The sequence below is a fragment of the Sturnira hondurensis genome, unplaced genomic scaffold (genome assembly GCF_014824575.4).
Source record: "Sturnira hondurensis isolate 20B ecotype Veracruz unplaced genomic scaffold, ASM1482457v3 Scaffold0002840, whole genome shotgun sequence".
NCBI classification, from domain to species: domain Eukaryota; kingdom Metazoa; phylum Chordata; class Mammalia; order Chiroptera; family Phyllostomidae; genus Sturnira; species Sturnira hondurensis.
This window is the reverse complement of record NW_028075471.1, coordinates 2,955,243-2,979,335: the sequence shown is the minus strand read 5'-3', so window position 1 is coordinate 2,979,335 and position 24,093 is coordinate 2,955,243. Positions and strand designations below refer to the sequence as shown.

The window sequence follows — 24,093 nt, the reverse complement described above, 5'->3', positions numbered from 1 at the left end:
TGGAGTTCATGGAATTTCACACGTTGGTTTAAGGGTGCCCAGGAGTTTTGGAAAATAAAGGCAACTTTACTTAGGAATAGTCATACTTCGAGTTTGTTCAACTGAAGGATGTTTACCTATTAGAAATGTGTGCCTTTTTAATGATGGAAAGGGAGCTTTTAAAAATATAATGAGGAGGCTTCCTGAACAGCTTCCTGAATTACCTGAAATGTGTGTGTGTGCACATGGTGGGGTGGGGGCTGGGGTGGGAAGCCAAACTCTGTGACTAGAGGCTCATCTTGATCTTTCAATGCTGTCTTTTGAAGGTAAATTCTTTGTAAGTCCTCTTAATCTTGTTCCAGGAAAAGATCCTTTACAAATCAAATAGCACCCCATGGACATTAAAATTCTCATACTTTCTAGAGGTAGGCTGTCTGCGTTGTGATTTTCTCAGCATGGCCGTCAGGTCCGCCCTTATCTCTTGCTCCGATTGTTGTGCTTGTGTGTTTGCTTCATCCCCCATAGTGCTTAGCACTGCGTGGGCCCTCGTATAAAGTTCATCTCGGAGCCTTACATTTTTAGTGTGGTAGAGTGTAAAACAATTTGTGTTAGAATATCTGTTTAAGAAATTTGATGCAGATTTTGTGAGTGTGGTTTACAATGGAAATATCAGATAAAACAGAAAGTAATAATCATAGTTAACATGTATCCAGCACTTACTGTTCCAGGCACTGTGCCAAAGCATTTTCCATGTATTAGCTCACTTAATCTTCACAGCAACCTGTTGGGGATAGATGCTATTTCCTTCTTTTTCATTTTTTCCCCCAAACTGTAAGCAAGAGTTTATTTAGAAAATCACAGGGGTAGATGAAGTGAACAAGTTACGGAGGTGAAAGAAGGGCCCTTGGAGCTTAGGAGAGAGAGAGAGAAAGGTAAAGACAAAGTGCCTGGGGGGAGGTGAGGGGAGGGGAAGGAGGGACTCTTGGGTGTGCTCCCGAGAGGGAGAGGGAGGTGCAGTGGATGCTACTTCTATGGCTTTTTCAGATGAACGGACTGAGTGTTAGAAGGATTATGGTTAAGTAATGTCACATAGAGGCCCAGCACAGACTGTTGATCTGGTCTTTCATGACTTGTGTTTTACCACCACATGAATTATTTGAAATATTCCATTCTAAATGTTTTGTGGAACATGTGTGTGAATCTTTGTTAGGTTGAGTCAGGCTAGGCCAGGAGGCTGCAGGGTAGCAAGAAATCTCCAGATAAAGAGAACTCAACTGCCAATTTTGCTCTCAGCTCTAGACACCGAGATTTCTTGGCCTGATGGTTTCATATTCAAATATGTTTGGCCGTATTTCTCAACACACTGAGTTACTATACTTCACATTAACAGTGCTTGGCTTTGTCTTTTATGCAGAAAGCCCCTCCAGGCCTCTGTAATGTGCTAAAAAAGATCTTGTCTAAAACTCATGAAAATAAATAACATAAAACTGTTCTGAATAAATTTGAGTTAAGTGAAAGGAACCCTTTTCTGTGTATGCATATTGCATACACGCAGTTGTGTGCGCCCGTGAACACATGTTCTGTCATTGGGCCTAAGACCAATACCCTCCATAGTGAAGGACATTTCAGAATTTCCATTATAAATCATGTTAGGGGTTCATAACTAATACTGTAAAAAATTCAGCTCTGCCTGGAATTTACTTTATTGTGTTTGTAGGATTAATTATTGCAAGGAAGCAGGTAGATGGAAACATACTTTTGCCTTAGCAGTTGTGGCTGCTGCAAACGTTTGTATAATTGTTGAAAAGGGTAGGTTGGCTCTTGGAATAGTTCAGGTACCTCAGGATTCAAGTGGCAAAGAGTAACACATCAGTTGGATTTTGGATGCCTGATGGGCAAATGCAGTTTGTTCTTTGATTTACATGTTAATTATAAACAGAAAGTCCACACAACATATCATTGAATTTTGTGACCTCCCCCAACACTTTTTAAAATAAATTGGTAGGAATGAAAAATTACTGGACAGAGGCACATAGGTTTATTTTTACCATCAAGACCAAGACTCAACTCAAAAGCCACCTCTTCTGGAAAGTCCGTAGTAATTACTAAACTATACTGAGCATTTCTAGTCAGTATGCTAAGCTTTATATGAGTTTTCTTATTTATTTAACTGAAGATCTTCCTTTTACAGATGAAGAAGCCAAAGATCAGAGAGAAGTAATCTGCTGAAGGTTTCAGAGTAGGAGCTGATAGGACAGTTGTTTGACTCTGGGGTTCAAGAGCCTACAGTCTGCAGTGGGGTCTGCTCAGGTATCCCTGATACCCAGTTTGCACTCACATTCCTTTAATCCAGTTGTTCTCAGCCCTGGGGCTCGTTGGAACGATCCAGAGAATTTCAAAGTGCAGACAGCAAGTGCCACCACAGGTTAATTAAATCAGATAACTGGAAATGAGGCCCAGGTTATTTTACTATGAAGAGAGAGATGGTTGAGGACCCCTCTCCCTGCCCCACATTATTTCTGATCAGCTTTAATAGTTGTGAGGTCAATTATTTCTCAAGCAAAAGTTTAATGAATTGATAACCCACTCATTAAAATTTGTATCAGTTTGTATGGGCTGGATGAAAGTTTGCCTTTGGAAATGATTTGCTAAGCAAATTATAGAACACACTGGAGCAAAGGGAAGTGTTTGTTCTATTGATGAGCACAGATGGCTTTTAACCATAATAGAAAATTGTATTCATTATAAACAAATTGACAGGTGAATTTCAGGTCATTTTGACATCCACCACATAAACTTGTTAAGTACTATTAATCCACAACATTTTATTTACCACTTGATTACTTGCTTTTAAAAATTGTGTCTAAAAAAAATCTTCTGTAATTCTAAGTTTTGATGCAGTCAAAGAGGGTTCTCCATACCTTTAGTTGAAGTTATTGCTGTATGACAAGCTTTCTAAATTGTTTCATTTCTGGGAACTTTGGCCTCACCCATGAGATTTCAAATTTCTTACAAGCAAGGGTCTCATCTCTTACTTTTTAAAATATTCATGTTTATTTTGGGGGCTCTGTGCCTTGCTGGTGCTGCTAAACATTATACAATGTCCAGGACAGCCCCTACAAAAAATAATTATTTGGCCTCTACTATCAATGTGTCAAGGTTGAGAAGCCCTAGTTTAGAGTTTAACAAGCACATGCCAAGTGAAGATAAATCAGCCAAGAAAATATTTTTGTTTATTTTGTTAAATATTTAAATAATGTTTAAATATTGAATTACTCTAGTATATCATGGGGAGGCAAGTCATGAAGATAAGTATTTCCTGGGGAATAGATTTACTGTGATGACTAGGGAAGAAATCTCACTCAGGAAAGGCAAAAGAAGCTTGCTTTTAGGAAACAGCCTACCTAGGACCTAGGAATTGGAGGAACATGCTTGAGAGTCTTGGGGCTGCTAGTGTTTGGGGATTAAATTGCCCAAGGGCATGTTCTTCCCGCCACTTCCCGAGCTAGTTTATAAAGAAGCATTTACGGAGTGGAGGAGCTTTTGTTCCTTCTTAAATAAAACTAAAGCTGTGTGTTCACTAAGTCACACAAATACAGGCTGGCAAGCTGTATAGAGTGTTAAGTTAGGGTCTTTTGGGAATAACCTCTAATCGACAGCCATCAGTACATTGGCTGTTATGCTAATGGACAGTGGGTGCCTTCTGTATTGCTTGAAGTGATAAGAGTTCAAGCATTTGAGAAAGAGTGGTGGTACTTTCCATAGTGAGTTGACTTCACATTTCGCTCTGTACTTTGCTATAAAAACAATTGGTTTTGAAGACTAGTGTTAGAATCATCTTCAGTGCTCTAAAATATGAGCAGAACTTAAAATATATTAAATGTACACACATTTAATTTATCATATAGATTTCTTTTTAAATTACCATATTGCTCACACATAGAAGGCTCTTCATAGACCAGAGTGATGACAATATGAAATCAACTTTAGAGGCCATTTTTGTCTTTACAGAGTATTTCTCTTGCTCCCAGGTATATTGCCAGGCACAGCACAGGTAAGGTACATTTGATGGTTGTATATTAATACCCCTCCCCCCTTGTTGAGCATGTAAAGACACACCCATTTTTGTGCCTTTATTCCTCCCTCACCCAGAAAGGTCCCCTTCTTCCCTGTTAAATCCACCCTAAATTCATCTTCTTTTTAAAAATCCACCCCAAATCCTCCTTCATAAGATCTTCATTTTTTCCTTCTTCAACCCCTAGTCCTCTCAGAATGAATCTCTTCCTCTTCAGGAGTGCACAGGCCCACATTTTTATTTAGTTTGCCTTTTGTTAGAGCTGGTCTAAATACCCCTGGCTCTCTATTGTACACAGCTCAAGGAACCAGGACTGTGCATCCTGCCATCTGCCCTAGGGCATTTGCACACAGCAAATACCTAAAAGTCCCAATTGAATAACTTAGTGAATCCTCCCCTTGCCATCAACTTGAGGTCTGTTTACTATCAAGCCATTTACTATGTGTTTACTTTGAAATGAGTCTAAGGAGATTAAAGTCTAAGTGTACTGGCCCTGTGAGGATGGGGGCTGTGTCAAATTCTGTTTGGTAGCTCCTTACCTAGAGAAGCACAAAGAGCATGCCTAACTGGGAAATGATTGATGCTTGAATTACTGTCCGGTGACTAATGCTTCTTTGTTGTGTAGTTTGTTGTGTGAAAGACAATCGAAGGTCCTCAAGCATCTATTCAATGAGTGATGTAAAAAAATGTCTGAACATACAAATTTAATATTGAATTCAGCATTTAATTTGTTAAAATCTGTTTATTTTTAAAAGCATCTATTCAATGAACTTAATTAGAAAGATAGATGAAGTTAGTCTTTTTTTCTGTAAAGCATCTATTTAATAAATTTAATAAGGAAGATAGATGGAGTTAATCTCTGCATTAGTCCTGCAGCTTGTGTGGGACTAATTTATATACTAAATCTTAAAAGAAAGGTAAAATGGCGTGCAAAGAGATTCTTCTAGAAATGGAAATTAGCTTGAAGTGTGATAAGTGTGAAAAGGTGTGTGTGTGTCAGAAGACCTTTCAGCTTGACTTAGAAGTGTGGTGTTCTTAGATTACTAAAATCTACTGCTAGGCATTCATTATCTGCTTTTAACTTGGTGTCAGATACTGCTGGGAGAGAGTAAGACCAGTTTATAACATGGCATCTGCTGTTTAGGGCCTCATGTTCTAGTGTATGGCTTGGTCAAGTTTTTCTTTAAGAGCCAGATAATTAATGTTGGGTTGGCCAAAAAGTTCATTAAGTTTTTTTCCACATGATGGCTAGAGTAGTGCTTAGTTGTCTTTAGCTTCTTTGGAAAGAGTTTTGTTAGATTCTATTGGGACAGCTTCATACCAGTGTGCATTGAAAAAAAAACTTATCGAAATTGGTGAATTTTTGTGTAGCCATTGTAATGTTGAAGATGAAAGAAAATAAGCATTACATTCAGTATATTATGCTTTATTATTTCAAGAAAGGTAAAAACACAGCTGAAATGAAAAAAAAGATTTGTGGAGTATATGGAGAAGGTGCTGTGACTGATCGAATGTGTCAAAAGTGGTTTGCGAAGTTTCTTGGTACTAGTGACATTTTGGGCAAATAATTCTTTGCTGCGGGGCTGCCTTATGCACTGGAAGATGTTCAGCAGCACCCTGGCCTCCACCCACTAGAAGCCAACAGCAGGAGATAGCCAATGTATTTAAAATATCCAAATCAGTAAAGTTATTGGTGAAAGTGAAAAATGTATCTTTTATTTTATAAAAAAAACTAAATGGAATATTTCGCCAGCCCAGTACTATTTTAAGCTTTTAGTCCATTTTGTCTCTGCAATTACTCAGTTCAGCCATTATAGCATAATAGAGGCAGCCATAGACAATACATAAAACATGACTGTTCAAATAAAACTTTATTTACAGAATTGGCAGCTGGGTTTAGGGCATGTCATGGTTTATTGACCTCCTTCACTAGATTGGGGTGAGTGTGTGGATATGTATGTAAAATTAGTGTTGGAATATGTGCTTTTTACTGCTGTACTGCAGACACTGATGTGGTAGAGAAAGCTGGGTCAGAGTAGTGAAGGGAGAGGCTGCTTGTCTTTGTGGTCACTTGTATAGAAATTTTATTCATTCTACTTTTTAAAATTTATCTTATAAGTATTTGCTAAGTGGTCATCATACACAAAATGTTCATTCTATTTTTTTCAAGCATCATTGTTTTGTATTTCAATGACCTACTTTACACATTTTATGACTTCTGTAATTGGGGTATGTCTCACACTTGATGGTGTTATTATTATAAGATTTTTTCTTTCTCTGCGGATATAAATTAAGGAGTGCCTTACCATCAATGGTGGCTTAGATTCTGAAGAAATATGGTAGATGTTTTAGTACTGCCTTACATATATTCTAGGATGGGGCCATTTACTTTAGATATTTTAGTTTTTACATTTACATGTGCTCTGCAACTTGCTACACAGAAAGATTCTGAGAACATTTTAAATAGAGATTCAAATGTTTTTTAAAAAACAACTAATACCTTAACTCCTGACAGAGATTGGTTACTTTACATGTCTCAGTTAATGTTCTGTTAAATAAACTTCTCATGTCAAGCACATTTTCTGTGCGCTTTGATGCTTTTGGCTTGTTTCACAGATTTCTTCATAATGGTAAATTATGGACAGAAATTTCTGAAATACCATTTTGTGGCCAGTGAGAAACCTGGTCATAGCCCTCTGTGTCTGTTACCTATAACTTTCGCTTTGTTAGAACACAGAATTTGAGAACAGGTGTTGGAATATGTGTGTTTTTTCCCAATTTATCTCATTTTAACTTCATTGCTCTCAGATTTTCTAAAACTATGAAGTTCTTTATGCAGGACTGGCCTAATTAGGAGAGCCTGGGAAGGTTTGTAAAAGGTTTAATGTTCCCCTCTTTCCTGTCTATATAAATCAATTAAAATGGATTATGAAGAAACTCACACTCAAATTGTGTATAATTCCAGATTTCATTGCTATGTGCTTGTTTTCTACATTCAAGGAGGAGATTCTACATAACTGTATTTATGATTTACAGTAGCCAGAGATACATTTCAGCTAGTTCCATTATATATGGAAATACATGTAATATAGAAACATTATTTATGCTTCTGATCAGAGGGGGGAAGCTCTTTTTTATACTGTGCTTATGGTTTAAGCACCGCGTAGAGTAAGCACATCTGTCTTTGTAATTAGTATGAAAATCAGAAAAATGAAAATTCAGATTAGTATTTCACAATTGGTATCTCTAGATATTTTTAAGTTACTGCTTCTCAATAATAATAGTAAATACTCCTCAGTGTTTGTAGTTTGGGCTCCTTTTGGCATGGCTTTTGTTTATTTGTTCTCTTCAAAGTTATCTGAATGCTGAGTCTTGAAATAATCTCTCCAAAGGTTTTTCTCATGTGTATTTTAGAAAAGGTCTTCAGTGCAAGTAAGTGGTTAAGTATTAATTGCCAATTGATCATTAGAGAGCGATAAATTGTGATTCTTATACCACATGGAGAATTTTACAGTGTGGTGTTTGTGGTATTTTGTGTGGGTGTATCCCTAAGCATTTTAAACCATAGTTTTACTTAATGACATTCTTTTTATAGGGCATGCAACCTGAGAGGGAGGAAAGGGCAAGCCAGAAACGGCAATTCATTCAAAGATTTCTTCTTAGAATAACTCTGGAAAAATAAAATTTATTTTATTTTATTTTCTGACATCTTGAATTGTGATTTTTACTTTGCTTTACCTTAAGGTACTTAAGGGAAAAGTATAATGACATTTCAGAGCAGGTCCTCTTATTTTTAGACAAGGAACCAGAAACAGGATGCCCTACCATTTGTGGGGCCAGCACAAGCGGTAATGGAGACCCACAGACCAAATTGGAAGTATGCTAAAGGTCTGTCTCATCAGGCTATGCCTGCCATCTCTCCTGGGGCTGCAGCCCAGTGTCTGGGGGCTGCAAGAGCCTCAGTCTCATCAGGGCCAGCCCTGTGGCCTGTGAGCCTGCTTGGCAGCATGGTTCTGCTGGAGCAGGGCATGGTGGGAGCTGGCCCCCAGGCCCCAGACCCCTGAGCCCCACAACCAAAAATGGGGATGATCTGCTCAGCTCCCCAGGGGGGTGGGTTGGGCAGGTTCTCCACCTCCGGGCCATACTTGTCTGACTCAGGCCTTCCAGAGGGTTCTAAGTGCCTCTTAGACCACATCCTCTGAACAGGGGGTGGGGAGGTAGCAGAGTTATCTGGGTAATTTGGGACAGACAGCTAGACACCATTTTTGTCCTTGCTAAGGGCAGAGACTGTGGTTCATCCTCTCAAGGTCTCTCAGCTCAGCATCCTATGCCTTGGGGGCCAAATTCAGCTAACGAGTCCCTCCCAATTGGCTCAGGATGTTACCAAAGAAAAAAATTGCATTTTGAGGTTTGTCATATGTGGGGCCTTTCAGAGTTCGTGGCCCAAAGCAAGGGCCCCTTTGGTTTAGGTCTAAGAGAGGTCGAGGGGCTTGGACAATATCACACAACTAAGTAAGTAGTAGTACAGGCATGATGTTGTCTTCAGAAACTACGAATTTGTTCCATTTACATTATAATTTACAAAATTCTCACTTCTGATAAAATGCAAAAAGAGAAAGGAAATAAAAAGGCAGAGCTCATTTACATTAGGTGTTATTCACATTATCATGATCCCATCTTAAGTTTTCTTTCTCCACTGGGTAAAGAGCCCTTAAAACTTGCATGTACATCGTGACTTTTAAAGAACGTAAAGCTATCAAAACACTCTCCTGTGAGAAATTTTCCGTTTCTTAGAGAATTCAGGTGTGTGAATCACTTCCTTCTGTTCTGTCATAGAAAAAAAAGAAAGCAATGTGACTTTATAGTTCAGCTGAGGAGGCCGGGTTGGCATTTTCCAGGGAAGATTGCTTATCATGGAGCAAAGGTAGATTCTTAAATGGATTTCTGCATAGACCTTATGGGAACAGTTTGCAGATGTGGACAGCATTCCCAGGGAAAGATTTTTACAGTGACTGACATCCCCAAAACCTTCCCAGAAAAAGGGAAATGTGTCCTTTCTTAATTTCACTATGCTTTTTTCCTGATCAAAAGGATGATTTATCTGTGGTGGCACCTGAAAAATAAATTTTTTAACAAGGTTGCTTCACAGTAAAGATGAAAGTACAAGCAAGTAGTAGACAGGCCAACTGGAAGGGCTTGAGTGGGGGATTTTATATTTCTTCTTGCAATAAACACATGTGCAGTCCAGGAAGGGTGATGCCGTCATCTGGTGGCGTGATGAAGATCCCCACTGACACTGGCAAAAGATCCCGTTAATGAAGTATAAAATGTAGCATTAAGTACAGGCAGGAATTTTGTGGGCTTGGGAGTCTGTTGATGGGACTAAAGTCTTAAATCTTGTTGGTCTCAGGATCTGTGAGAGGAAAGTGGGCAAGGAGGGCTTAGGCTGGGAAGTAAAAAGTTGGGTTTGTTTTTGCCTAAAACACTGCCTGGATTTCCTTCAGAGCTCAGTGGAAGAACTGTGTGAGGGATGCTTCCCCTCCCTGTAGGCTGCACATGCAGACTCACCTTGATTTTTTTTTTATCAGTGCATGTGTTATTTGGTCATTTACCACCTGTAACATGCCTACCTTTGCATTGATTATTCCATGTTTGCATATCTGTCTTGCTTTACTCTTGGGTTGTGAGCTTTTTAGGGCAGTACTTAGTCATGTGTTTTTCTGTTTCTAACAGAACTAATCATGTTTCAGAAATAGTTCTAATTTAGTTGCATGGAATTAGTTGTCATTTGGTTGCATGGACCAAAAGAGCAAGGTCTCTTCAATGGAAAGATCAGAACTGCTTCCATATTTTTACTACTAAGGGTCCAAAAAAGTATCAAATAATAAATAGGCTCCAGCACTTGAGAAACTATTAGCAAAAACTTGGCTTTCAGCAGCATGGGGACTGAAGCAATTCCTAAAGCACATCATTTTCCAGAAGATGTAAGTTTTGAAAAAAACCTAGAATGCCTTCTTCCACGGAGAAGTCACTGTCCTTTGGAAAGGAAAACTATTACAGTGGAATTCACTCAAGAAGAGTATTTGCTGTTCCCTGGGAAATGGTCTGCTCAGCAGATGGTCCTCACATTTAAGGCATTGATAGTCTCAGAACTGGAGACTATCATCCTGAATTAGACCGGAAGCAAAGTTGATTTTCTGGGAATGTGCCCTTCAAATGGAGGTGGTTTTTCAAGTTTCGAAAACATGAGCACTGTTATCTGAAGATCTGAACTTCTATGTAGCCCTCTACTGCTTGGATGTATGTTAAACAAGGATGTTTTTTTAGTAAGGAGATGTGAAGTGAGGTAAGTAATCAGGAAAGATTCCTATAAGCATAGATTCCCTCTTTGTATTTCTTTATACACTGTTTTCTCTTTTTAGATCACTTTTCCTCCAGCTACCTTCAACCGACCAACATTGGCATGTCTGAGATCCCAGCTGCCTTGTCACTTCTACCAGGGAGACTTTCTTGGATTTCCAGATCCAGTTTGGTTCTTCTCTTTAAACAATTTCATGTCATCCTATAGTAGGGCTTGCAAACCGGCATGCCTGTAGGAGACAAGTGTGTGGTGTAAAGAATGAAATGGATTGTTGATAGCAAAAACTTCTGTATTGATTGTAGTTTTCTGTAACTGCCTGGTGCATTATGGTAGCTACTGAGCACTTAATGTGGCTAGTGCAACTAAGGACCTGAACTTTTAACTAATTAAAACTTAAATTTAAATAGTCACACGTGACTAGTGGCTACTATGTTTAATACAGCAGCATAAACGTGATGACAAATGGTTGAACTGTGGCAGGGAGACAGAGGGAGAGCTGAGGACTGTAGAAACCGTGTGCTCTATCAAAGAGACAGATGTTACTCAGTTCTAGTCATTTTTTAAATTTCTTTTTATTTATTTAAAAAAATTTTTAATTTAATTATTGTTCAAGTACAGTTTTAGTCATTTTTTAAAAAAGAGTAGCAGAGGTTCCTTATTTTATTGTGAAATTTTTTATTTAAAAACCAGTAACTATTTAAAATTCTTGGCCAGATTTTACATATGTGCAGCCATTTTATGACTTCTATTATGACTTATCATGGCCAATATCACTATTCTAATTATTGGTATACTTGTTTAATTTTGTCTCCCTGATGGAATGTAAGCTCTGTATAGAAAGGGGTTGTACCTTTCTTGTTTACTATTACAATTCAATACTCAGCTTAGTATTGAGCAGGTATTCAGTGATATTTATTGAATGACTATTAAATGCATGAGGTAAAAATAAATTAAAAGAGGGAGGAAAAAAGGCCAGACCTAAGAGATAAGACAGAAAATTTGGTCCTTGGATGAAACCCACCCGGCTTTCCTTCATGGATAAGCAGTTGCCTGCAAGGGACAAAGCCTTCTGGATAGAACTCCAGTACGTGGTGGTGGGTTTAGGGAAAGATACCAGATTTTAGAAGAATGTACAATAGTATGTAGCCTTGAGTACACCTAGTTCCCTGAGAAGGAAAAGAGGTGACGTAGGCCAAAGGATCCTGGACAAGGGAGGCTCTTTGTGAAAGCACTTATTCCACTGTAAACCCTGAAGGGAAGGGGAAGAATGGATTGTTTCAAGACTATAAGGAAGAATGCTGCCACTAGTACTGCTGCCACGTGTCATGGTGTCTGTGTCCCAACTGACACCATCCTGTTAAAATACCCCAAACTATTGGAATTCCCTAGAAATTCCAGGGTTCATGGCCCCAAAATTGTTAAGACCTGTGAGTCAAAACTTTTAACGTTAGCAATAGTCTAGCTCATGGAATTGCATTTTGCGGGTGTTGGTATAAAACATGAATTTTAATGGAATTATATTCTTTGCTCTCCAAATATCCAGTTGAGCTTACTAAACAAACAAACAAACAAACAAACAAAACACCCCACAAAAAGCTCACTCCTAGGAAAAAGGTATTCTCTTCAGTTATATATGCCATTTCGCTACCTTCCACATTGGCTGTTAAGGCAGTTGCTTTGGATTGAGCAACTCTTCTGAAATGTCTGCTACATGAGAAACTGCTCCAAGGAAAGAGCGAATTGCATTTATTTTCTTGCTGCTGCTCTTTGCCTTGTCTAAAATGAGTTTTCAGTGATTCTATAAGATACAGAACCATAATATAGTCTTTTTAAAAAGATTTTATTTATTTTTAGAGAGAAGGGAAGGGAGAGAGAAAGGGAGAAAAACATCAATGTGTGGTTGCCTCTCTCGACCCCCCTACCACTGGGGACCTGGCCAGCAACCCAGTCAAGTGCCCTGACTGGTAATTGAACCAGGGACCCTTTGGTGCCCAGGCCTGTGCTTAATCTATTGAGCCACACCAGCCAGGGCATCATAACAGATTCTCCTTCCTGTTATTGCTGTTATTGTATTCATGTAAAGGAGAAGTGCATTAAAATAAATTTTAGGCAGAATAATGCTCCTCTTCCAAAAGAGATGGATATCCTAGTCCCTGGAACCTCTGATTATGTTAAATCACATGGCAAAAGATTTTGCAGATGTGACTAAATTAAGGGCATTGAAATGGGGTGATTATCCAGAATTATCTGAATGAGCCCAGTGCAATCACAACAGTCCTATAAGTGAAAGGGGAGGCAAGAGAGTCAGAGTCAGAGCAGATGTGATGGTGAAAGCATGCACTAGAGTAATGCAATTGCTGGCTTTGGAGATGGAATGTGCCCACAAGCCAAGGAACCTGGGCAGCCTGTAGAAGCTGGAAAAAGCAAAGGAAGGGATTCTTAGAGCCTTCAGATCATGGTCCTGCTGCCACCTTGGTTATAATCTGAGAGATTCATTTGAGACTTTTTGCCTCTAACAGTATAATATAAAAAAATCATGTTATTTTAAGGCATTAAGTCTGTGGTAATTTGTAACAGCAGCAATGGGAAATTACTATACTGATGAATAAATGAAGTCTTTTTATAAACGGAGATTTTATTTTTTACACCAAAAATTGTAACATGTGATCTAAGGGAACTAACTTATTCAATAATATTAATTGAGCACCTAGCATGTAGAAGACACTGTTCTAGATACTGAGGTTTGTATGGTAAATAAACCTGTCCTCAGAGCTGTGTTCCATGGACACAGACATTAAACAATTAGGCACACAAGCCTTTAGTCACACATGTGGTGTTATGACTACAAATGCATACTCGAGGTGCTCTAGGAGGGCTTTCCTGAGGAAGTGATTTTTGAGAATTAGCAGGAAAAGGGAGATGATGGGGAAGGGCATTCCTGGCAGCAGGAACAGCATGTGTGAGGGCCCAGGGCAGAAATCTCTAGTGTCCTTGAGGAACTAAAGAATTCTGGTGTGGATAGGAAGAAGAGTACAAGAATGAGCATAGCAGGGCAGGCCTTTGGTGCGAACACAGGGGAAGCCACGGAAAGGTTTTAAACTGGGAAGGAATCAGGGGCTGTAGTAATAATTTTTTTTATGATGTAGAGGAGTGATTGAAGTGAGACAAGAATAAATGAGAAGGGTATTACATCATCCATCCTGGGGCACTTCTGAGAGTGAAAGAGGGTGCTATTAATACTGGGACAACACTAACTGGGACTGCCCCAAGCAAACTGGACAGGAGGAGTTTTCTGTAATCCTGAACTGAGCAAGAATAAATAGTAGTAGCCTGGGCCACGTGGTGGCCATGAAGATGGCCCTTTCAGAACTTCATAAGAGTACATTTTTAATACAGTCTGCAGATAAATAACTTCAGACAGATCCGTTACTTTGTACAATGGCTTTTGCAGAAAGGCTTGACCGTTTCCACTACACCTGTTTCCTTTGTCCTGTTGCCACAGACCTCGTGGGTCTCACCTCTGAAGACATGTCAGGTACAAACAGGTTTCACAAGTGGCAACAAAGGTACATCTCATGGAACTCAACACCCTGGTTTGTCTGGATTTGAGCTGTGATTTCTCCAGCCTCGGCTAAAGCTTTCATTGCTGGTTTTTGGAAGTGATTTCTAATAAAGGGCACTGTATTAGAATCCCTTGTAGGGCAGCTTGTAGGGGTCCTGCCTACGGCATAATTATGGGGAAAGTGTGAGGATATGTGCAAATACATGATCTCTATAACTTCTTTTTCTACCGTTTTGTGTGGACCTTAACGTTTTCATACTTGGCATCTGGTATTGCTATTACTACTATATTTGTGCCTAAATTCTGCATTCTCACAGGGGTACTCTTGTTCCTTTAAAGAGTACACCTTTATTCACTGACTTCCTGTTAAATGTGATTCAAGGCGAAACTCTGATGGGTTGTCTTTGGAGGTCTCACATGATCCCACTTTCATAGCATTTTCTACTTTTGTCACATTGAACGGCTTTTCCCCAATATGCCCTGAACTGTTTCCACTTTTGGAACTTGGTGTTCGCTGTGCACCCATCTGGGATGCCCTTCTATTCCTACAAGGTATAATGGGTCATTTCCTCTGTGTTCAGTGTATTTGTTTTCCTGTTATGACACTCCTCAGCTCATGCCATGGATGTCATTGAGTCAGAGGATGAGGGGCAGAGTACACTTCATTCGGAGAGCCTTGCCCAAAGTGTGCTATAATAAATATTTACTTCATCAGAGTAGGAATGCAAATCTTGTTGAATAGGTGGCATAATTCTGAATTTTATTTGCATTTTGTAGTATAGATCAATTTTAACTGAATTTTCCTCTTTTTTTCTTATTTGTCCTTGGTCGTGGTACATACTTTTTAAAAGAAGTACTTAAGACATTTATTTTTTAATTTTCCCCCACAGTTTGGTTAAGCTGTGTTACTTTTTTTAATTACTTAGGTTTTGCTGTGTAGTCAATTTCTAGTATATTTTATATGGCCTTCGGTTATGTCAAAATTTGACAATGTTGCTACGAAGTAATTATTGAATTTATTTTTGAGTGTCTTTACTTCATATCCTCTGGGCTTCTCATAAGCTTTCCTTTTAGGGAAGGCTTTCAGAAGTGTGTGGTTTGGTGTCCACAAATTCCTGGAAGTTCTCCGTGGCTGGAAAATGATTCATATAGTAACTAGCTTTACCATTTGATTTTGGATTTGCAAATCAAATGGTAAAATCTTGCAGGCATCGTTGTCCATCAATAATTATCCTGCTGGAAGTAAATAAAAGAGATTAGTGTCCACTCAAATCTTCTCAGCTATGGCTCTGACATACTAGGCATTTTTTAGAGCTGTGGCTATCAGAGTGTGGTGGTCGGATAAGCAGCATCGGCATCACTTGAGAACTTGTTCAAAATCCAAAATTTCAGGGCCTATCCTGGAATTACTGCCTTAGAAGCTCTGAGGTTGTGCCCAGCAATTTACAGTTCAACAAGTCCTCCAGGTGATTCTGATTCACACTAGTGCTTCATAACCACTGCTTCAGAAGACAGGGGGAGAAATCTGCTTAAAATTGCCCTGCCTCCCTGCATATACGTGACCCGTAAGATCTGGGATAAATCTTGGTTTTCTCTTTAGCTCCTTTACTGAGCTTGCTCTAAGAAGGTCGTCATCTTGGGGTTTTGTTAATGTATTTGTTTTGAATATGAAAATTTGCAGAATATTTTGAATATTCAAAATTTGCAATTTTGAATATGAAACCTCAATGCTACATTTGAAAGAAAGATTTTATTCTTATTAGTAAGGCTGCTAGTAGAGGTACAGGCATTTGAAGAAATTGTTATAAATGGTTGCTTGTGAAATTAATTAGTTCTCTCATGCCTCTATCCCTAATTGAAAGAGGTTTGCTTGCAGGAAGATTCATTTTTTTTCTGTTTTGGACAACATCACAACAAAATTGCAACTGGTCAGAAATTTTGAGCATAACATTGTGTTTGGGCCTTCAGTATGTTAAAAGAAGAACCTTGTGCTGAGAAGCAAGCAGAGGCTCAGGGAGGGAAGTTGCTTATTCATAGTCCTATAGTCATAAGTGGCTGAGTTGGGGCACACCCACACCCTCTTCCAAAGTCTCTGCTCTTAACCACCACTGCCTGCCGTCTCAACAGTGTTTATGGGCCATGAGACAGCACTAAGTGATTGCTGCTCTCCACGCCTCTCTGCAGTCAGAGGACTCATGCTGTCAAAGCCCTTAAAGTTGTACCTCCTTTCCCTCTCCAAAGTATAAACTTCCAGTCCAAGAAAAGAATGCCTTCTAGATAAACCTTTGAAAAACCACTAAAGATAGCAAAGGGAACTGGAGATACTATTTATGATTCTCAGATTTTGGAGTAGAAAAAACCAAGATACAGTAAAATAGTTTGTGTATGTATATTTATTTATATGTATACCACCAAATCTTCGAAGATTGCTATAGGGTTGCTAGCTTTTACTTTTTCTGAATTAGGAAATTGAGAGAAAAAACACAGCTATCATCGACTCCCTTCATCATTTTCAATCTCAGACTTTTTCTCTTCTCAACACTCAGTCTCTGGGTGATCTCATCCATTTTATGGCTGCAGATACCATCTGTTTATTGATGATTCTTAAATTTATATCTTTGGCCTAAACCTCACCTTTCAATTTTTAGAATCATCTGTTCAATCGCTATTCCACCTCTCTTCTTGTATATCTAATAGACATTGCAAATGCAATGAATCCAATCTAGATTCTTAATTCCCTCCATTCCCTTAGTCTTTTTTCAGTGTTTCCCATATGATGCTCAGGACAAAAATTTTACCCTTATCTTTTGGCCTCTCACAGTTCATATCCAATCCATGAACAAATCTTGCTGGTTCTATTTTCAGAATCTACCTGAAATTCAACCCCTTCTTCCAACCTCAGCTGCCTCTATCCTAGTCTAAACTACCATGATCGTCCCTCACCTGGATCATTTAATAAGCTCCTGATTGCTTTCCATGCTTCTTGCTTCTTACAGCCTGTTTCCAGAATGATTCTTTCAAAAGTTGAGGCCATGTCTCTCCTCTGCTCAAAATTCTCCTGTGGCTCCCATCTCTTTTGGAAAAAAAGCCAGAATCCTTCACCAGTAATAAGTCATGTGGATATCATCACCTGATAGAATGTGATGACAAGGGTACTTCACCTCTCTGGTATTATTCCCAAAACCCATAACCTTAGGCTAAACATGAGAACATCAGAGAAGCCATGTTGAGGGACAGTCTACAAAACACCTGGTCAATACTCTTTAAAACTGCAAGGGCATGACAAAAATGAAGGACTGAGAAACTGTCACAGAGCGGAAGAGACTAAGAAGTCATGTCTTAGTGCATCTGGTATCCTGAAACTGAAAATGACAGTGGGAAAACTGGTGAAATTTTAATAAAGTCTGTAGTTTAATTAATGCTATGGCACTGATGCTATTTTCTTAGTTTTGACAAGTGCACTGCAGTTGTGTAAGATGTTTAACAACTGGGAAAACTGGCAGAGAGACCCACTCTCTGAGTTAGTTAGCTTCACAACTATTCAACAAATCTAAAATTATTCAAAAAATAGAATTTTATCTTTAAAAAAAGCAAAAGTTTTTACAGTGGCTTACCAGGTACTACATGATCTGATTCTGATACATACTCTAACCTTATCTACTATAATTCACTTGCTTCAGCCACAGTGAACTCTTTCTTGGGTATGCCAAATGTGTTTTGATTTCTGGGCCTTTGTACTTGCAGTGTCATAGGCCTGGAGTGCTCTTTCCTTAGTGCATGGCTAGCTCCTTCACCTCCTTCAGATATTTGCTCCAGTGCTGCTGTATAGGAGAGGGCTTCCGTAATCCTTCCCCTTTCCCTCTGGTATTTTATCCCGCGCAATGATTTTTTTTGTAGAGATCTGTGTGTTTGTTCATTATCTTTCTTCCTCCACTAGAATGTAAGCTCCGTGAAGCAGGAAAATGTTTTATTTACCCCATATCCACAGAATTATGCTAAGAATAATTTACATTTACTGAATGAATAAATTTCATAAAAATTTAGACTGAACATCTAACCTCAGAAGGAGCAATAGTCCCTTAAATAGAATTGGTTTAGCTCTATGAAAAGTTCATAAACTTGAACATTTTGGTTTGTTATGCTGTGGACTCAATGAAAACTTGATGGCAGATTGGCATTGATCTATGATTAGATTTTAGAGCCATTGGGCTAGGCCATTCTTTCTTCAAAGGAAGGTGGTATTTTAGTTATTTTAAATTTGTGCAATCCAATACAGTAGCAATTAGCTACATGTGGCTGTTTACATTTAAATTAATTAAAGTAAAATTAAAAAATAGTTCTATTGGATTGGCCATATTTCTTGTGTCTAATAACCAACCACATGTGCCGGGTAACTACCATATAGAACATTCCATCATCAGAAAATGTTGTATTGGCAGCATAGGTTTAGATGACAAGTCTTTGTTTCAGTGCCTTCAGATAATAAAAATCAAATGACAATAGCAGCAACTATAATTTATTGGCATTTACCATGTGGCATGCACTGTGCTGTCCACTTTGTAAGTGTTCTCTCAATGCTCAGGTCCCTGAGAGAGGTACCATTTTTATTTTTTAGTTGTGGGAATTAGAGGTCAAGGAGAATAAGTTTCTCAAGTCCACACAGCTGGTAAATCAGGTTTCAAACTCAAGATTGCTGCCAATGGGAGGCCTGTAAACATTGAATTTTGGAGAAGTGACATTCACTAATCATGGGGAATTGCTCCATTTTGGAGTGTCTTTGGATAACCACCTCTCATTGCCAGGCAGCAGCGTTGTCAAGATGTGTTTGTTTCTTTCCCTTCTTTCTAGTTTCATCAATATATTGCAGCTTTACTCTGCAGGGTAAATTTTATCCCCAAATGCTTCCTCACCATTCTACTTTGGCAGTATCTGTCCACATGATTTCAAGTCCCCAGTGTAGATGCTGGTCGCAGGCACCACTCCTTGTGATGTGTGATAAAAATGGCACAGTCACAACATGGCCTGACCACTTCACTTTCAGTTTCCTGTTTGGGTTGCTGATTGAGCATGTTATCTCTGCTTGGGCCCCCCTGGGTATGTGGCTGTTGCACAAGGGTGAAGTCACAAACATTGAGACAGCCCGTAATTGCCTGTGGTTCTTCTGGAATGGAGATCATTGGAGCATGGAAGGTTGTTTTCTGAAAAATTTAAAAGGAAGGAAATTCTAGATTGTTGGGAGAAAGCCCTCTAAGAGAGACTGTGTTTGGTTTGGGAGACTATCCAAAAACTAGTCTTTTAAATTTCATGTAACTAGGTCAGAAAAGATTTTTGTTTCTTATTTTGTATTGTTTTGCTTCACAATTAAGAAATATGTCTAGCTCTTATATTTTATGAAAAATTTTTTTTCTAATGTAAATTGTGTAATGTTTATTTTGTGTGGCCAAAGGGTATTTTTAGAGGTGACTGAAGAGATGATTTCTTCAGAATGATTTTCTTTCCTTGTTTAAACAGTCTATGAGGGAAATGGTCTGATAGGCAGTAACTAGGCCATGTGTCTGTTACTCAAGTCACTGTTGACAATTTGAATAATATTACTCTTGAAGAGAACAGCTAATGGTAATGATTGACTGCGAAAATTCAGCTTGTCAGGCTGGACCTGTTTCACTGTGACTCATAAAATAGAAATATGTTTAGTGCAGATAAATGTGTCATTACTGTAACCCCTGCATAATCAAGCACTTTAATTTATAATGCATTGACAGTTATGTCATGGACTCTCATGAAGTTCTGAGTGGAATGTTTAAGTGCAAGGCAGCCAGTCAGAGATGCTGCATCAAGTGCACAGTTGGTTGAGGGAACACTAGGAAGCTGGCGCTTTTGGAGCTAGGTCTCAGGTAATGGAAGAGATGAATTTAAGGGAGTGTGCCTACAGGTAAGGGGCTTGGGAAGTCTGTTGTGTATTGAAGAAAGAATGCTCAGTTCAATGATTGACATGTGAGGGGCAGATCTTCAAAGTCAGGGAAGGAAAAGTATTGAACACTGAGTGATATAATTTTTTCCTAATATAGAGGGAGTCACTCAAAGTATTGGAGCACCATGGAGCACCATGGAGCACCATGCTTTAGACAGCTTAATTTGAATTCAGAATAGATACCGAGATATGTGTGTACTATGATGCTTAAAGTCATGAGCCCTAGAATCAGACTGTCCTGGTAATTTGAATTCCAAGTAACTTAAATATGCCTAAGCCTCAGTTTCTACATTTATACAGTTCCTACATTTATAAAATGGAAGTTATAAGAGGTCCATCTCCGAAGGTTGTTGTGAGGATTAAGAGAAGATAAACAAAGCACATATAACAATGCTTTTCCCGTAGCATCTAACACATGTTGTTATCTTAATTTTATTATTATCACTTGACTGAAATAACAAATATTGCAATAATCTATGTGAGAAGAAGTATATATCCTGGAGATTCTGGGGTAAGTGGGAAAGAACATTTGAATGCCGATGGTACTATTTTAATTTTATGACACAATCTTTTGTTTGCCTTCTTTCTCTACTTTATGATAAAAGGTTTAAAAACACAAATATTAATTGTATTTAGTTTTGTAAAGAGGATAATATTCTCTGACATACATAATATGAAATAAATAATTTATAAAGTGGGAATAGACAGAAAATACCTCAACATAATAAATGGATTTTTATCAGAAATAGATGTTGTACTGTGTCAAATTCTTTTTTTGCATTTATTGGTATCATCATATGATTTTTATCCTTCATTTTGTTTGTGGTGTATGATGTTAATTGATTTGTGGATATTGAACCAATCTTGCATTCCAGGAGTAAATCCTACTTGATCATAGTCTATGATCTTTTTGAAGTATTACTGAATTGGGTTTACTAATATTTTGTTGAGGATGTTTGCATCTATTGGCCAATGTAATTTTCTTCTTTTGTAATGTTGTCTGGCTTTGGAATCAGGGTAATGCTGCCTTGTAAAACGAGCTTGGAAGTATTCCCTCCTCTTAAATGTCTTGTACTATTTTGAGAAGGATAGGTGTTAATTTTTCTTTAAATGTTTGGTAAAATTCACTGGTGAAGCTGCTTGGTTCAGGGCCTTTTCTTTTTGGCTAGGAGTATTTTTTTTCAGTCTTGTTTGATTATATGTTTGTAAGTATTTATCTATTTCTTACAGATTGTCCAGTTTGTTGACATATACTTCTTTGTAATATTTTCTTACAGTTCTTTGTATATCTATGGTGTCACTTGTCACTTCTCTCTCATTTCTGATTTTATTTATTTTGGTCCTTTGCTTTTTCTTGGTGAGTCTAGTTAAAGGTTTATCAATATTGTTTATCTTTCCAAAGAATCAGCTCTTGCTTTCATGGTCTTGTGTATTCTTGCATTAGACTCTATTTTATTTATTTCTGTTCTGATCTTTTTTATTTACTTTCTCCTTCTCACTTTGGTTTTGTTTGTTGTTCTTTTTCTAGATCCTTTAGGTGTTGCAAATGTTGTATGGTAGTCGTTGTCCCTGAGGTCAGGCAGGAACTTTTCTTTGTCTTCTTTATTGCTGTATCTTCACAAAACATAAACAATGCTAAATATATGTTAGATAAATATATTACATATTGGTAAGTATTAACAAAATACATGCAGTATTAAAAATTGCATTCTGTAAAATCATGTGTTAAAAATATTGGGGCTTTGGGGAACATAGGAATGGTATAGACCATTCATATTTGTAATATTTTTAATTAATACCTATTCATATTTATAACTAAAAACACCCAATCAGAACAACAAGAAGAAAAAATAATTTGAAAAATGAGGATAGCGTAATGTGGAGGCGACTTTCCTTACAAGCCCCCCCGTGTGCCATGGGTGAAAGTAAACATGACTGAGACATGATGTGACCTGCTTGGGGAGGAGAGGTGGCCAGTTTCCCAGAGGAAAAAGGCCTTGAGCAGTGGCCAGTTTCTCAGGGGGAAAAGGCGCTGAGCCCCTTCCTCCAAGGGCTTATATTGGGTTGTAATACACAAGAATACAGGGCAGCAAGGATCAAACAGTAGATAACATTTCAAAGAAATCTGAGGGTTTAGTCAGAGTCAGAGTCTGTCAGGCACAGAGTTTTAGGGTTTCCTGCTCGAACCCTTGACATATGAATGAAAGCTGCTCTTAGTAGAGCAGCTTTCATAGGTTTATCAGGAAGTCTTTGTGATGCCAGTTTTTTTTTCCCAGGACACGCTCTAGCAAGGCAAGGAGCTGCACTCTTCCCCATCAGGTATTCAGGCTTAAGAGGATTAGAGCCAGGAAGCGCTTCTTCCAGAGAACATGGGGACTTGGGCTTTGTCAAAACCAGGGGGCAAGAGTCCATTGCTCCCTCTTTGTTGCAGCCTCCTGACTCCTTCCATGATAGCCTCCTGAGTGGTTGTGTCTGGCCTAGGTTGCCTCTCCTTTGAGGGGTTGTACTTGTCAAGGACTTCTGACCATTCTTTGGGGGCAGGGAGGAAACTGAAGCAGCATTTGCCACCAGAGACAAGCTTTGCACTCCAGAGGTCACTGACTCCTCATTAGCCACAGGGGGTAGAGTTACAATTCCTAAAACCAGGCAGAGTGGTCCACAACAGCTTAAAGACCCTCTGGGACAACTTCCAGCATACCAACATTCAAATCATGGGGATGCCAGAAGAAGTGAGCAAGAAACTGAAAACACAGTCAAAAAAGTATTGCAGAAAACTTTGCTAACTTGTGAGGGAAATAGACATACAAGTCCAAGAAGCACAGAAAATCTCAGACAAAATGAGCTCACAGAGGCCCACACCCAGACACATTGTAATTCAAAAGTGAAAGATTAAAGCAAAAAGAGAATGTTAAAAGAAGCAAGAGAAGAACAGTTAGTTGCCTACAAGGGAGCTCTCATAAGATTGTTAGCTGATTTCTCTTCAGAAACTTGTATGCCAGAAGAAATTGGCACAAAATATTCAAAGTGATTAAAAGCAAAAACCAGCAACCCAAACTATTCTACCCAGAAAAGCTATCATTTAAAATTAAAGAGTAGATAAAGAGCTTCCCACACAAGAAAAAGCTGAAAGAGTTCATTACCACCAAACCAGTATTATAAGAAATAGATGGACTTCTTTAAGAAGAAGATAAAAATATGAAGAATAAGATGACAATAAATACATATCTATCAATAACCTAAAAAACAGAATAAACAAACAAACAGGACAGAAACAGAATTGTAGATACAGAGAACGTTTTGATGGCGCCAAATGGGAGAGGGGTCAGGGGAGTGTGCTAAAAAGGTGAAGGGATTAAGAAGTACACATTGGTTGTTACAGAAAAGCCATCAGGATGTAAACTATAGCATAGTGATAGAGTAGCCAAAGAATATGTATGCCTGGCCCATGGATGTGGACAATGGTGGGGCAGTTGCCTGAGGGAGTAGGAGGGTCTGTCTGGGTGAGGGGGAAAGGGAGAATATTGGGATAACTGTAATAGCATAAACAATGAAATATATTAATAATTTAAATAAAAAGAAAGTAAAAAAGCCCAAACAATAACTGATATCACATCTCCCCAAGGAAAACATAGATAGTTCAAGCAGGCATCTAATCTATCTGGAGGCTATTTCAGGGATATGACTTTTTGGTTGTTTAGGATTTTTTACACTTTTATTCATGTCTAGTGTACCAATCTGTAAGGTGTACATGTCTTACATATACAATTTGATTAATTTTTAAATGTTCTTACTCTTTGTATATATACCCAAAGGAATTTAAAGCAGGGGGAATATCACAAAGACATTTATGTTTGTAGCAGCATTATATTTCATAATAGGCAAAAGGTAGAAACAGTTGATGAAAGTGTGCACCAACAGATGAGTGGATAAACAAATGTGGTATATACATTTAATAGGATATTATTTAGGTTTAAAGTGAGTGAGATATGACACAATCTACTGTATCCGTGGACCTTGAAGACATTATGCTAAATTAAATAAGCCTATTGCAAAAGAACAAGTACCATATGATTCTGTTTATAGGAGGGGTCTAGAGTGGTCCAGCTCACACCAACACGGGAATGGGAACAGCCGTGGACTAGGGA

General features: G+C 38.4%; 1 non-coding gene across 1 annotated transcript; it reads left to right on the top strand.

Annotated features, from left to right (window-relative positions):
- Nucleotides 1-4,718: 4,718 nt before the first annotated feature.
- On the top strand, nt 4,719-4,791 carry LOC118983705 (small nucleolar RNA SNORD72). Its single transcript, XR_005065771.1, has one exon. It is a non-coding gene; the product is annotated as a small nucleolar RNA SNORD72 (small nucleolar RNA).
- Nucleotides 4,792-24,093: the final 19,302 nt, after the last annotated feature.